Below are 12,909 nucleotides of genomic sequence, written 5' to 3' on the forward strand. Positions count from 1 at the left end.
CACACTCACAAAAAGAGGAAAAGGGGAAAAAATCATAAATCTTGCTCTCAAAGTCCACCTCCTTAATTTGGGATGATTCGTTGTCTATTCATGTATTCCACAGATGCAGGTTACATCAAGTTGATTGTGGAGCTTTAATCCGCTGCACCTGAGGCTGCTGGGAGAGATTTCCCTTTCTCTTCTTTGTTCTCACAGCTCCCAGGGGCTCAGCTTTGGATTTGGCCCCGCCTCTGCGTTCAGGTCGCCGGAGGGCGTCCGTTCCCCGCTCAGACAGGACGGGGCCAAAGGAGCAGCTGATTGGCGGGCTCTGTCTCACTCAGGCCGCGGAGGCGGGAGGGGCACGGAGGGCGGGGCGAGCCCGCGGCAGCAGAGGCTGGCGTGACGCTGCACCAGCCTGAGGCGCGCCGTGAGTTCTCCCGAGGAGGTTGTCCCTGGATCCCGGAACCCTGGCAGTGGCGGGCTGCACAGGCTCCCCGGAAGGGGGTGTGGATAGTGACTTGTGTTCGCACACAGGTTTCTTGGTGGCGGCAGCAGCAGCCTTAGCGTCTCATGCCTGTCTCTGGGGTCCGCGCTTTTAGCCGCGGCCCTCGCCCGTCTCTGGAGCTCCTTTAAGCAGCGTTCTCAATCCCCTCTCCTCGCGCACCAGGTACGTGGGGGGTTTCTTGCCTTTTGGGAGGTCTGAGGTCTTCTGCCAGCGTTCAGTAGGTGTTCTGTAGGAGTTGTTCCACATGTAGATGTATTTCTGGTGTGTCTGTGGGGAGGAAGGTGATCTCCGCATCTTACTCTTCCGCCATCTTCCCGGAAGCCAGCAGGTTCTTATTAGTTATCTATTTTATACACATCAGTGTATACATGTCAATCCCAATCTCCCAGTTCATACCACCACCACCACCACCACCACCCCACCCCCGCTTCCCCCCCTTGGTTGTGAATTCATTAGAGTTAGGTTTGGCTCACAATCAAATTAACAGCGGCCTAAACAATGTAAAAAGCTTCGTCTTTTTCATGTAAGTGAAATCTAGAAGCAGGCAGTCCGGGGCGGCTATGGCATTCTCCACTGAGTCCTCAGGGATCCAGGCTCATCTGAGCTCAGGCTGAGCTATCCCAAGATCCTCTTTTGGTCCCCATGTTTCAGGCAGCAGGATGGAGGAGGGAACAAAAATAAGAGAGTAAGGGACTTACCTGGTGGTCCAGTGGCTTAAAATCCACCTTGTAATGCAGGGGATGTGTGTTTGATCCCTGATCGGGGGACTAAGATCCCACATGCCACAGGGTGCCACAACTAGAGAGAAGTAAATAAATATTTCTTAAAAAGTAATAAGAGAGTAAGAAGTGTGTATCAGCTGTCTTTCAAAGATGATTCCCAGATTTACCACATGACACTTCAGTTTTATCCTTGTTGGCAAGAACTTAGTCACGTGGCCATACCTAGATACAAAGAAACCTGAACAATGTAATTATTTAGCTCAACTAAAAATCAGAGTCTCTACTGCTCCAGAAGAAGAGAAGATTGGACTTAGGAGAGAACTAATGGTCCTCATCCCAGCATTCTGTATTGAATTTCTGCCACCTATCCTTCCAAATTCCCTTCTCTTTTATGCCATCACCAACACCTCCAAAAGTGGTAGTCCAGAGACTTCTCAAGCCAGAAATCTGAGTGTCAGCCTAAGCTTCATTTTTTTTTCTTTTATTCTCCACATTCAGGCCAAAAGTAAGTTTGGCTTCTCATACCTCCTAAATGTCTCTTGAGCAATTTCACATAAGAGTTACTACCATATGAAAATGTAAATTGGTGCAGCACTGTGGAAAATAGTATGGAGGTTCCTCAAAAAAACTAAAACTAGAGTTGCCATATGATCCAGCGATCCCACTGTTGGGCATATATCCAGAGAAAACTCTAATTCAGAAAGATACATGCACCCCAATGTTCGTTGCAGCAGTATTTACAACAGCCAAGACATGGAAGCAGCCTAAATGTCCATCAACAGATGAATGGATAAAGAAGATGTGGTACATATATACAACGGAATGCTACTCAGCCATAAAAAAGAATGAAATAATGCCATTGGCAGCAACACGGATGGACCTAGAGATTGTCATACTAAGTGAAGTAAGTCAGACAGAGAAAGGCAAATACCATATGATATCACTTATATGTGGAATCTAAAATACGACACAAATGAACTTATCTATGAAACAGAAACAGGCTCACAGAGAGAACAGACTTGTGGTTGCCGTGGGGGAGGGATGAATTGGGAATGCGGGACTAGCAGTTGCAAACCATTATGCATAGAATGGATAAACAACAAGGTCCGACTGTATATATAGCACAGGGAACTCTATTCAATATCCTGTGATAAACCATAATGGAAAAGAATACGGAAAACAACGTATATATATGTATAACAATCATTTTCTGTACAGCAGAAATTAGCACAACATTGTAAATCAAATATACTTCAATAAAATAAATTTTTAAAAAAAGAGTTACTACTACCATAACTTCCTATTGCGTCTACCATCTTCCAGACTTACTGCCCGTACCCCCTGCTCAATATTCCACAAACCTATTCCAGATCATACTTCTCTCTGCAGCAGGAGCTATTTTTCAAAATGCTCACCATGTCTCTTCCTGCCTATAGCCCTTCAGGGGCTCCTCTTGGCTTTCAGCATAAAGTCCAAATATCCTGGCATTGAATATTAGGCCACCCATGATGTGTGGTCCGTATCTGTCTCTCTTGCCTTGTCGTCTGTCTCCTACACTTACAAGCCCATACTATTGCACAACAGCTACATGAGGTCTCAAACCCACCATGCAGTTCAGTGACTCCATGCATTTCTGCATGTTGTGTTATCGGGAGTGCCCTTCTCCTTTCTCTCCATTTGGGCTCCTATTCATCCTTCAAGACCCAGATCTAGAGTATCCATCTGTCTTAGCCTGTTTGGACTGCTATAACAGAATACTATAGACTGAGTGGCTTATAAACGACAGACATTTATTTCTCACAATTCTGGAGGCTGGGAAGTCCAAGATTAAGGTACTGGCGGATTCAGTGCCTAGAGAGAGCCACCTTCATGGTTTATAGACGGTCATCTTTGTGCTGTGCCCTCACACGATCACATTCATGTCGCTCTGCCCTCATGACCTAATCTTCTCCCAAAGGCTCTACCTCCTAATACCATCACCTAGAAGGTTAGGTTTCAACATATGAATTTTGAGAGGACACAAACATTTAGTCTATAGACTGGGAAGTGTTCCTGGACCCTCACTTCTGGAACTAGATGATCACTGCTCTCTTGTTGCCATCCCAACCTTATAAATACCCATCTGCCACAGTATGGCCCAGGGATTTGATTACACATTTCTCTCTACTATCAGGTTCTGAGTTTCTGTAGGACAAGAATTGCATCTTACTTATCTTTGTGGAACCAGTGCTTGACAGCATCTAGTGAATAACAGGTCTTCAGTAAACGTCTATTAACTAAACAAATCCTTTGCTGATGGGGAGACTCTCCCTGAGCTTGGAGCCCCTGCGGCACACAAGCACGCCTGCACTCGTGTGTCTTTTTGCTCTTGAGTGCCAGCTGGCTGATTCTTTGGCCAGAATCTCTGCTTGAACTGTGCTGTGCACTACTCAGGCAGCCTGACCCAAGAGACAGCTATTTGGGGGGCACATCCATTTCCTTCTGAGCGCTCATTTGTAAAACAAGCCACCATTTCTTACCATTTCACAGTCAAATTATGACCCTTGTGGATGCAAGATCCAGCTTTAGATTTTACCATGAGGTTTAATGGTGACCCCACCCTGAAATGTACCGATGTGAAAACACCAACATACAGAGGTTTGTGATATCAGCTAGTAAGATTCAGATTCCAGGTGAATTCTGCGCCTCCTGCCCTGAGCAGTCTTTGGCACTCTTTCAATCCATTGAGTAAAGTGACACTAGGGTGAGGCATTTGAAGTTATTTAAATGGTGTGTTAAGACCCTGTGACAGCTTCTGATGGTGGGTAAGCAAGGGGATGAAAGGTGGTCAGGGAGGCTCTCAGGAAGGAGCCCTTAAGTGATGTCATCAGGTACAGAAGCACCCATGGAGACCAGCTGCAATGGAGCTTGACAAAGTGGTCTTTGGGGGCTCTGGATTGGAATCCTGGCTCCCCATCATGGCTTTGCCATTTACCAGCTTTGCAAGGTTGGCCAAGTTACTCCACTGCTTTATGCCTCCGTTTCCTTATAATGTGGAGACAATACACCAGAGTTACTTTATGGTGAAAATTAAATTAGATAATTTATGTAAAGTGGCTAGCACAAGGCCTGGTCCACATTAAGTGCTCCATAAATGTTAACGTTTAATTCTTTTATGATTAAGAGAGAAGAGTCAGTATTATGGAGCAGACTGCCTGGGGTCAGACCCTAGTTCCACTCTTTCATACCTGTCTGCCCTCAAGCGAGTTATTCAACTTCTCTGTGCCTCAGTTACCTCAGCTGTAAAAGGGATGTAATATCAGGTTGTTTCAAGGAATAAATGAGGCAAGTCTGTAAAGTGTTTAAAACAACACCTGTCACATGAAAAAGGAAGCCTTCAGGGTGGTGCTCTTTCTAACAGAGCTTTTTACAAGTAAGATATACAGGACCTAGGTAGTAATATTGGTGGCAGTAACGAGGGTTACAGTTAATGCTAGTAGTACTAGTAAGCAATAGCAGCAGCATTACTTTTTACTAATTAAAAACAACTGACATTTACTGCATGCTAGCTCTATGCTGGCATTCATGCTAGTCTGGAAGTTTCTCCTTGCCTATCTTTTCCCCAGCAAAGCTCCCTGGATCCTCCCCAGGAATTTGACACTGAGCCCAGCCAAGGACAGGTCACATCCCTTAACTCACCAGTATATTACTATCCCTTAGCACAATGCCTGGCACGTAGTAGGTGCTCAATAAATACTTGTTCCAGGCATGAAGGATAACAGGACAACCGTGTTGCACAACATAGGGGGCAGTCCATAACCAGCACACTGTTCCTACAGCAAGTTTCTGTGAAATTTAACTTTGTTTGTGCAAGCTTCTTGTGAAGGGTACCCTGCATCCACCGATGCTAGTGCCTGAGTATGAACTGTTTTAGGATCATAGCCTCAGAGTGGTTCATCAAGCAAGAACAGTATCTTAATTACGTTATCACCACTTTCTGGCCTCTAGACTTGACAGTCCAAAGTGACTGTAAAATGTAAATATTCATATTTATATGTTGGTCACTTAAAACCAGTGATTATTAAGTCAATATTTTGTAAGTGATCTGAACGTTTTTTTTCTAGCCCTCCAGGAAAAGTTTTAGTATGATTCTACGAAGCATCAGTTACAACCAGGCAATATTGTCATGTATATATTGTGCCATTCCACCTCCAGCTCCCTTTCCAAAAAACATAACCTATAGTTTGGTCTTCACAAGTTTATTTATATATCCCCCCGACCCCCTTTCACCTCAAGAACTTTGAAAAACTATGTGCCCCAAGCACAAATTTAAGTAGATGCTTAACATTTTTCATAAGTTTAAACAACAATTTAAACTTTGTAACTACAAAGGATGTAATTTCTGGTCATTGGAAATACTGAGGTTTTTTTAAAGTGTGACATTACTCTTTTATATGTATCCAATGAAACTTAAAAGTCATAGCAATTTGATACCAACAAATTACCCATTTGAAAAATATATGAACAACCTCTTATTTAATAATTAGAATATTTATACTGTTCTTTTTGAAACTGTAATTAATAACACTTTCCCCAAAGAATTTTTCTGATTTAATTTTTTACATTTTTATTGATTATCCTGTCATACTTCTCAGCAATTAAGATGCATATATGAATTGTGATTTAAATTGGTTTTAATTTCCCATGACCATGACTTTCCAAGTGTTAAATATTTTTTCTAGATTGAGCCTTCATTACAATTATTATGAGTACAAAACTAATGTAAACATAAGTTGTTTTTGTTTTTGTTTTTGTTTGCGGTACGCGGGCCTCTCACTGTTGTGGCCTCTCCCGTTGCGGAGCACAGGCTCCGAACACGCAGGCTCAGCGGCCATGGCTCATGGGCCCCAGCCGCTCCGCGGCATGTGGGATCTTCCCGGACCGGGGCACGAACCCGTGTCCCCTGCATCGGCAGGTGGACTCTCAACCACTGCGCCACCAGGGAAGCCCTAAACATAAGTTTTGATTATTAATTATTAAACATAAGAAGCAAACGTTTTCTGGAAGCCATTTCTTCAATGAGGTTAGGCAGAAAGTTGTAGGGCCTTGATTAAAGGAAGCAACCCAGGTGACACTTTTGTGCTCCTTGGCCATCTCTTCCTGCTAGAACAGAAGCCCCATGAGGAAAGACTCTTTACTGTTTTGTTCCATCTAGAACTGTGCCCGGCACATAGTAGGTATTCAATAAATATATGTTGTCAAAGGAAATTGTTTTTTTGTTTGATGCCTCAGAGGTTTTTATACCACAGGCAATGCACTTCAGTAAGATTTGGGGTAAAGGAAAAAGAAAGAAAGTGCCCTTCTTTTGTAGAGTGGGAGAAGGATGCGGGGAATAGGAGATATAGGAGAGGATAAATCACCCAGAACCCAGATGAGCAGGTCAGTTTCAGAAAATCATCAATAGGGAAGCTGAGGACACAGAATCGATTCCATTGACATTTCAGTTCCCAAGTAACCCCTACAAAGTCTTCATATACCTCCCTGGATATGCAGGACCCAGTCTGAAGATCTCTGGGCTTCATAATATTAATCAAAGATGTCATGCTATTGTTTTAAAAGAGAGAAATGGGTGTGTTGGCATCAAGAAGAATAAGGAGAAAAGCTTCTTTCGATTATAATTATTTCAGGCTGGAAACTTCCGAATCCAGGGTCAACCTAAAAAGAAATGTTGGAAGAGAAATGTATGCTTTCACTAATTCCACAAAAGAAAACCTTGGAAAGCAAATATATGGAAGGATGTGGTTATCTCACCTATGATCATATCAAACATCTAAGGAGCCCACATCAGTGAAGATAAATTGAAATTATGTTAACTCTCAAGATACTAAAACACACACATACATAAGGTTAAGATGCACAAACTCATTCACACATTCAAATCTCTATGGAGTGGCCAGGGACAGTGATAGGTGTTGGGATGTAGCAACAAATCAAGCACAAATGGCCCTGCCCTCATGGAGCTTAGAATCAAAGCCAATGTAGCCAATGTTCTAGGCATTGTGCTATAATTTGTTTTCAATAAATCATATTTCAGAAACAAAAAGAAAACTCATGATTTGCATTGGGGAGGAAGAAATAAAATAAGAGAGTAAAAGTTTTCTACTATTTCTTGCCTTTCTATTCAAATTCAGTTTTTCAAGATAAATTATTTACAATTCATTATACAGTGAAGTGCCTCAGATAATTTCAAATTCACTGTTTGGAAGCTAGAAAGATGAACTGAATTCAATTTTCAGTTTTCACAGGGTACAGATAAATCTGTTAACATCAGATGGTTTAACAGCCTGAGCTGGTCTTGCTAAACCATCTTCTTCCTTTTCTCTAATCCCCAGACAACATCATGACACCCTAAGAAACCAATTCTCAATGGCCTTTCAAAACTGCATTAGTTGTCTTTCCTCTCCCGTAACACACACACACACACACACACTCTCCCTCTCTCTCTCTCTCTCTCTCTCTCTCTCTCTCTCTCTCTCTCTCTCTCTCTCTCTCTCTCACACACACACACACACACACACACATACACACAGCTTAGGAAGACTGAAAAAACTGAAGGCGTATTTTCCATAGCACTTCAGCTCATGGTAATAACTTCAATATAAATGTTGACTCACAGGGAAACAGTAGCCAACTGGAATTGTAGCTTAAGAAATGAAATAAAAAGCAAGACCTTATCTGCAGATACTAGTTCTTTTTTGTGCTGCTTACAGGGGTTTATCCTCACCATTGAGATGAACACATCTTTTTGACAGCATGCAGCATAATCAGGAAAACAATTCTAAAGGTCCTCTGATTAAGGGTGCCATTTTCACCAATGAAGGTGAACCCAGGTCCAGCCCAAGAAGTTGTGACAGACACAAGTCCCCTCCCAAATGAAGTGAAAACGACACCTCTAAGATTTGGCGTAAAGGAAAAAGAAAGAGTCTTCTCGTGAGTCTTCATAATAAATGTCTGCATGATCCACGTTCTTTTCTATAGACCTCCCATCCCCAAGCAAGGGATGTGTAACTGAACCTTCAATCAGACATAGATGATGATTTTAAACTTTGATTAGGAGCTCTTGAAGATAATTGTCTCTTCCTGTTTCATCCTCTAACAAGATCTCCCCTTCTTTAATTTGGTCACAAAGTGGTTTCCTTTTAAAAGAACTGTTTGACTTTTGGAAAACCCACAAGAAGAAACAGAATATTCACACACCACAGAAAATGGGTACTCAGCTGCTAATAAATTTCACTGTTCTCTCATCTCCAAGCCTTACGCCATCAAAAAAGTAGAAAGAATAAAAAAGCTAATCACAAATCTAAAATCTTATAGTCCTTTGGAATCAGTCAGCTCTTGTTCAGAAAGGGAGAAGGAGGGCAGGAGGGGGGCAAGGATGCCAGAGGCAGGGTTAACTACTCAGTCGTCCCCACCCCCCTAAAAAGAAGTCATTTACATATTAAACACCTAGGAGCACAAGCTTTGGTATGTGACCTGGCTCAGACTCTGCCCTGCCTCTACTGGATAGACAGGCTAGCTTTACTTCACTTGTCAAACCACAGTTTTATCCATAAAATGATGGTGTGAGGACAGTGCCCAGCACTCAGCAAGTGCTCAATCACTGTGGGTAGAAATGTTCCTAACAACAAATCTCATAAGAATGCGTAACCTTATTGATGATTTACCATATACCAGGCGCTAAGAATTTTAATCTATTCAACAGTTCTGTGAGGTAAGTACTATTATTAGCCCTGTTTTAATGACTAGAAAGCTAAGGAACAAGGATGTTAAAGAACGTTCCCAGAGCCACAGAACTAAGAGGCTAAGCCTACACTTGAACTCCAGCGGCCAGGCTTCGAGCGGTACAGTCCGATGGACCTTCCTGCGATGATTGAAATGTTCTATAACCCAAGCTGTCCAACACGGCAGCCACTGGCCACGTGTGGCCGCTGAGCACTTGAAATGTGGCTAGTGTGACTGAGGAAGTGAATTTTTAATTTTCTTTCATTTTAGTTAATCTAAATTTAAATAGCCACACGTGAGTAGTTGCTACTGTGTTGGACAGCCCAGCTCAAGAGGCTACACTGTAAACTACCAAAGATTAGGTACATCCAGTGTGGGCATGAGACTTCAAAAAAGATAGTAATAAAATAGTGATTAATTTATTTATACATGTGGCTGTGATGTGGGAGAGTATGATCTCATTACTAGCAATATACTATTGCCATGGTCATATTCTATTTGCCTTCTTATCACGTGGCAAATTAATGTTTAATCACAAAAGCATTATATTGTGTTAAAAAAGTTAAAAAATCAAAACCTATTAAGTGAAAGTTCCTCTCTCCACCACCTCCACCTCTCCCATCCTAATCCCCTTCAGACCAGAACATACCAACTCTACGCCTATTTTGAGTGTATATGTAGATGAGTGCACCTAGAAGGATCAAAATAGAATCAATTCCCTTTATTGTTCTATAACATTTTCTTTGCTGAAAACTACATCTCATTGATCCCTCCATGTTGATTGCATGCATATCTACCTTACTCTCTCCTAATAGCTGTTCCATTGTACGCCGATACCGTAGTTTATCAGGTCCTCTACTGATGGACATTTTGGTTAATTCTAAATTTTTGCCTTTAAAAATAATATTGCAACAAGTGTACACTCACCATGGAGTTGCAGCTTTGTAAGACTGCTCCCTAAAAATGGTTCAACAGACACTTTCATTTGCCTACCCAAGAGACACACCCTCCCCCATCTTTTCTTTGCTAACGGAATAGATTTGGATCAGGGTCCACCTCAACTCCTCCTGAGTCCGAATTAAGTCCTGATTGGTCCAGGCCAGTCACATGGTCCCATTCCCACTGGCAGTCATTGGTTAATGGCTGGGCATCCAACTAGATTCTGCCCAATGGGAAACAGCAGAAAGTGGCTGGGCCTTTGAGAAAACAAGGGGCTCAGGGACATTCTCTGGTCACATCCAGAGTTGCTGTAGCCTTCACACAGCCATGAGAGGACCTAGTCTGAGAATGAGGCAAAGGAGCTGAGAATGGCAGAGGGGAAGGATGAAAAAACCCAAATCCTTAATGCACTGTTTAGCTGCTGAATTAACCACCCCTGAAGCCTCCCTCCTTCTGGGCTTCTTGTCAAGTGAGAGAAGTTATTTTTCCTTTCAGCCACTTGAGTTTGGGTTTGTAATACTTAGAGCCCAAACTATCTTAACCAATGCAAATGGGATTGCTGGTTGAAAGGGTATGAAAGGGGTTTCATTCTGATAAGTACCCTAAAGTCATTTCTGTTTAAGCTTTTCATAGCAAAAATACGGAAAGGACCTCATTGTTTTGGGTGCATCTTCCGTCCTCTAGAAGGGGAGCTTTACCGCTACGTTCATCCAAGCGTATTTGAACAGCTCTTCCATCAGTATCCCCTGCCTTCTTATGCACACAGATGATACTGTCATAAAAATAAAATCAGAAATCTGGCCAGACTAAAGATAGGAACCTTCCAGAGCTGTGCTTCCTAGCCTTTTTCACATAATATTGCATACAGTAAATGATAATATTTTAGGGCACAGGGGGGTAAATGGATAACGCTGCTCACAGCCAAGTTTCCAGACTAGGGGTTCCAGCTGCCTGGCGTCCCTGAGGGCAGAGGAGAGCAGTATTTGGCCCACTTGAAACCCACTCATGGAACACTGGTTGTGAGTAATACTCTAGAGAGGTTCATCATATTTCATTGATTCTAAGCAACATATTTTTTCACATTTTATCTCTGAAATTAAGATGCATCTGACAACTGGTAACACGTTATAAGCACTGTCAGCCAAGCAGCAGGCATCATTTCATTGGCATTTTCTACCTTTGCACAAATTCAATCTGAAAATCTTCTTTTGGCCCCTTCTGGTAAGGTCAGGAAAACCCCAGCATCATGGGAAGTTACTGTTAAATGGGAAGAGATTTTCAGTTTGGGGTGATGAAAAGTTCTAGAGACAGATGGTGGTGGCAAAACAGTGTGAATGTATTTAATGCCACTGAAGCGTACACTTAAAAATGTGTACTGAAAATGAAATGGTAAATTTCGTGTTATTTAAATTAAAAAAAACATTTTTAAAGGCCCAGCATCAACCTTGCACAAAGGGTATCGGCGGCTTGGATGCAGAGACCACAGTGGGGCACCGTTCTCAGAAACACTGCATCTTGATTTGTGCTCTTATTGGCACAGAGGATGAGACTGTGTGAAAACATTAGCCACTGAGGACCCTGAGTAGGAAGTTCCAGGAACACTTTAAGCAATTTATCTCTCTGATAGTTTTTTTTGTTACGTATGCACAGGAGGACATGAGACAACAAAACTTTGTTCTGGCAAATTCCCTATTTGACCCCGCAGATGCACTCTCCACCCTTTCCTACCCGCGGGAGGCTGACCTCTATGGACTGACTCCTAATTCTGAGTATTTACTCTCCTGGCTCCCTCCCTGCTGGGCTGTGTGTTGGTAATAGCTGCGTTCCTTCACCAAAGGCCCCAGCTCCTGTGGGGCAGCTGTCTGCTAGAGCCTCAGCCCTCTCCAGGATCTGTCCTTCACCCCTTGCGGCCTGGGAGTGGTTGGTACCTGCTTTCCACCACTACCAGCCCCAGGCCGCTTCACTCTTCCCTACTGGCTTCCCCCAACCCTGCCCATATCCCTTGTAAGTATTCTTTTCATCAAACCCTCTATAGTCCCCCACCTTTTGAGGGTGCTCTTAGTTTCTGGCTGGGGTTGTTTTTTTTTTAATCTATATCTTAATCTAAAAGAGACTTTTAAAATTTCTTTGAAAATCTAAGCGTTACATAAGCACTGTGTCAGTTTAACTGGCAGCACTTTTTCTTTCTTAGTGACACGTAAATGATGGTGCGTCTTGAAATTGTTGACTTCTCAGATTTGCTGAACTAGGGTAAAATTTCCAATATGCCATAAAGGGTTAAAGAGATGTTTCTAATATTACACTTCCGGAATTTACTTGAGATTATAGCCAAGCAATTCAATATTTCGAAATATCACACACAGTGCAGTTTAGTGCCAATTTTATTCCCTGGGTAAGTACGACCAACAAAATGTATGCAAGGGCCTCAGGAGCAGCCTGCCTTGGACGGTTGCCCCAGGTCAGCTGGCCTTCCTGCTCTCATCCTAAACCCATGCACGCCCCTCCTGTGCATCCCACTGGCTCTCACTCTGTCTCCTGCACTACTCTCATAGCTTACTAACTGGCTCATCTACGTCTACACAATCCACCCTCTTCCCTTTGCTTCCAGAATCTATCTAAGAAAGCAGAGCTCATCAGGCCTAAGATCCTTTAGTTGCTTCATGGTTTTCAGGCTGAAGTTCAAAAATTTAAACATACCACACAAGGCCCTTCATGGTCTACCCTGCCAATCTCCTTAGCCTCATTTCCTGTCACTCACACATGACATTTATGCCTGCCACACATAAGGACTTACAGATTCCTAAACACATCATACTGTTGCACACGTCCATGAGTCTGTACTTGCTGTGCCTTTGAACTAGAATGCCCTTCCCTCCCTTCATTCAGCTACCTCCTACTTACCCTACACCATTCAGCTCAGTTATCACCTCCTCTGGGAGGCCTTCCTGGATGTTCCAGGTTAGTGAGCAGTGGTTCCCAGCACTCTGTGCATTTCACACTACA

The 12,909-nt window shown here is 42.8% G+C and overlaps 1 long non-coding RNA gene across 3 annotated transcripts in view; it reads left to right on the forward strand.

Moving 5' to 3' along the window:
* Positions 1-440: 440 nt before the first annotated feature.
* Positions 441-12,909, forward strand: part of LOC141279547 (uncharacterized) — a 57,670-nt gene continuing 45,201 nt past the window's right edge. For all 3 annotated transcript variants that reach the window (XR_012333992.1, XR_012333991.1, XR_012333990.1), the window contains exon 1: positions 441-646. This is a non-coding gene — a long non-coding RNA (uncharacterized lncRNA). The remainder of the gene's footprint in view (positions 647-12,909) is intronic.

Source organism: Tursiops truncatus, chromosome 9 (assembly GCF_011762595.2).
Source record: "Tursiops truncatus isolate mTurTru1 chromosome 9, mTurTru1.mat.Y, whole genome shotgun sequence".
NCBI lineage: Eukaryota > Metazoa > Chordata > Mammalia > Artiodactyla > Delphinidae > Tursiops > Tursiops truncatus.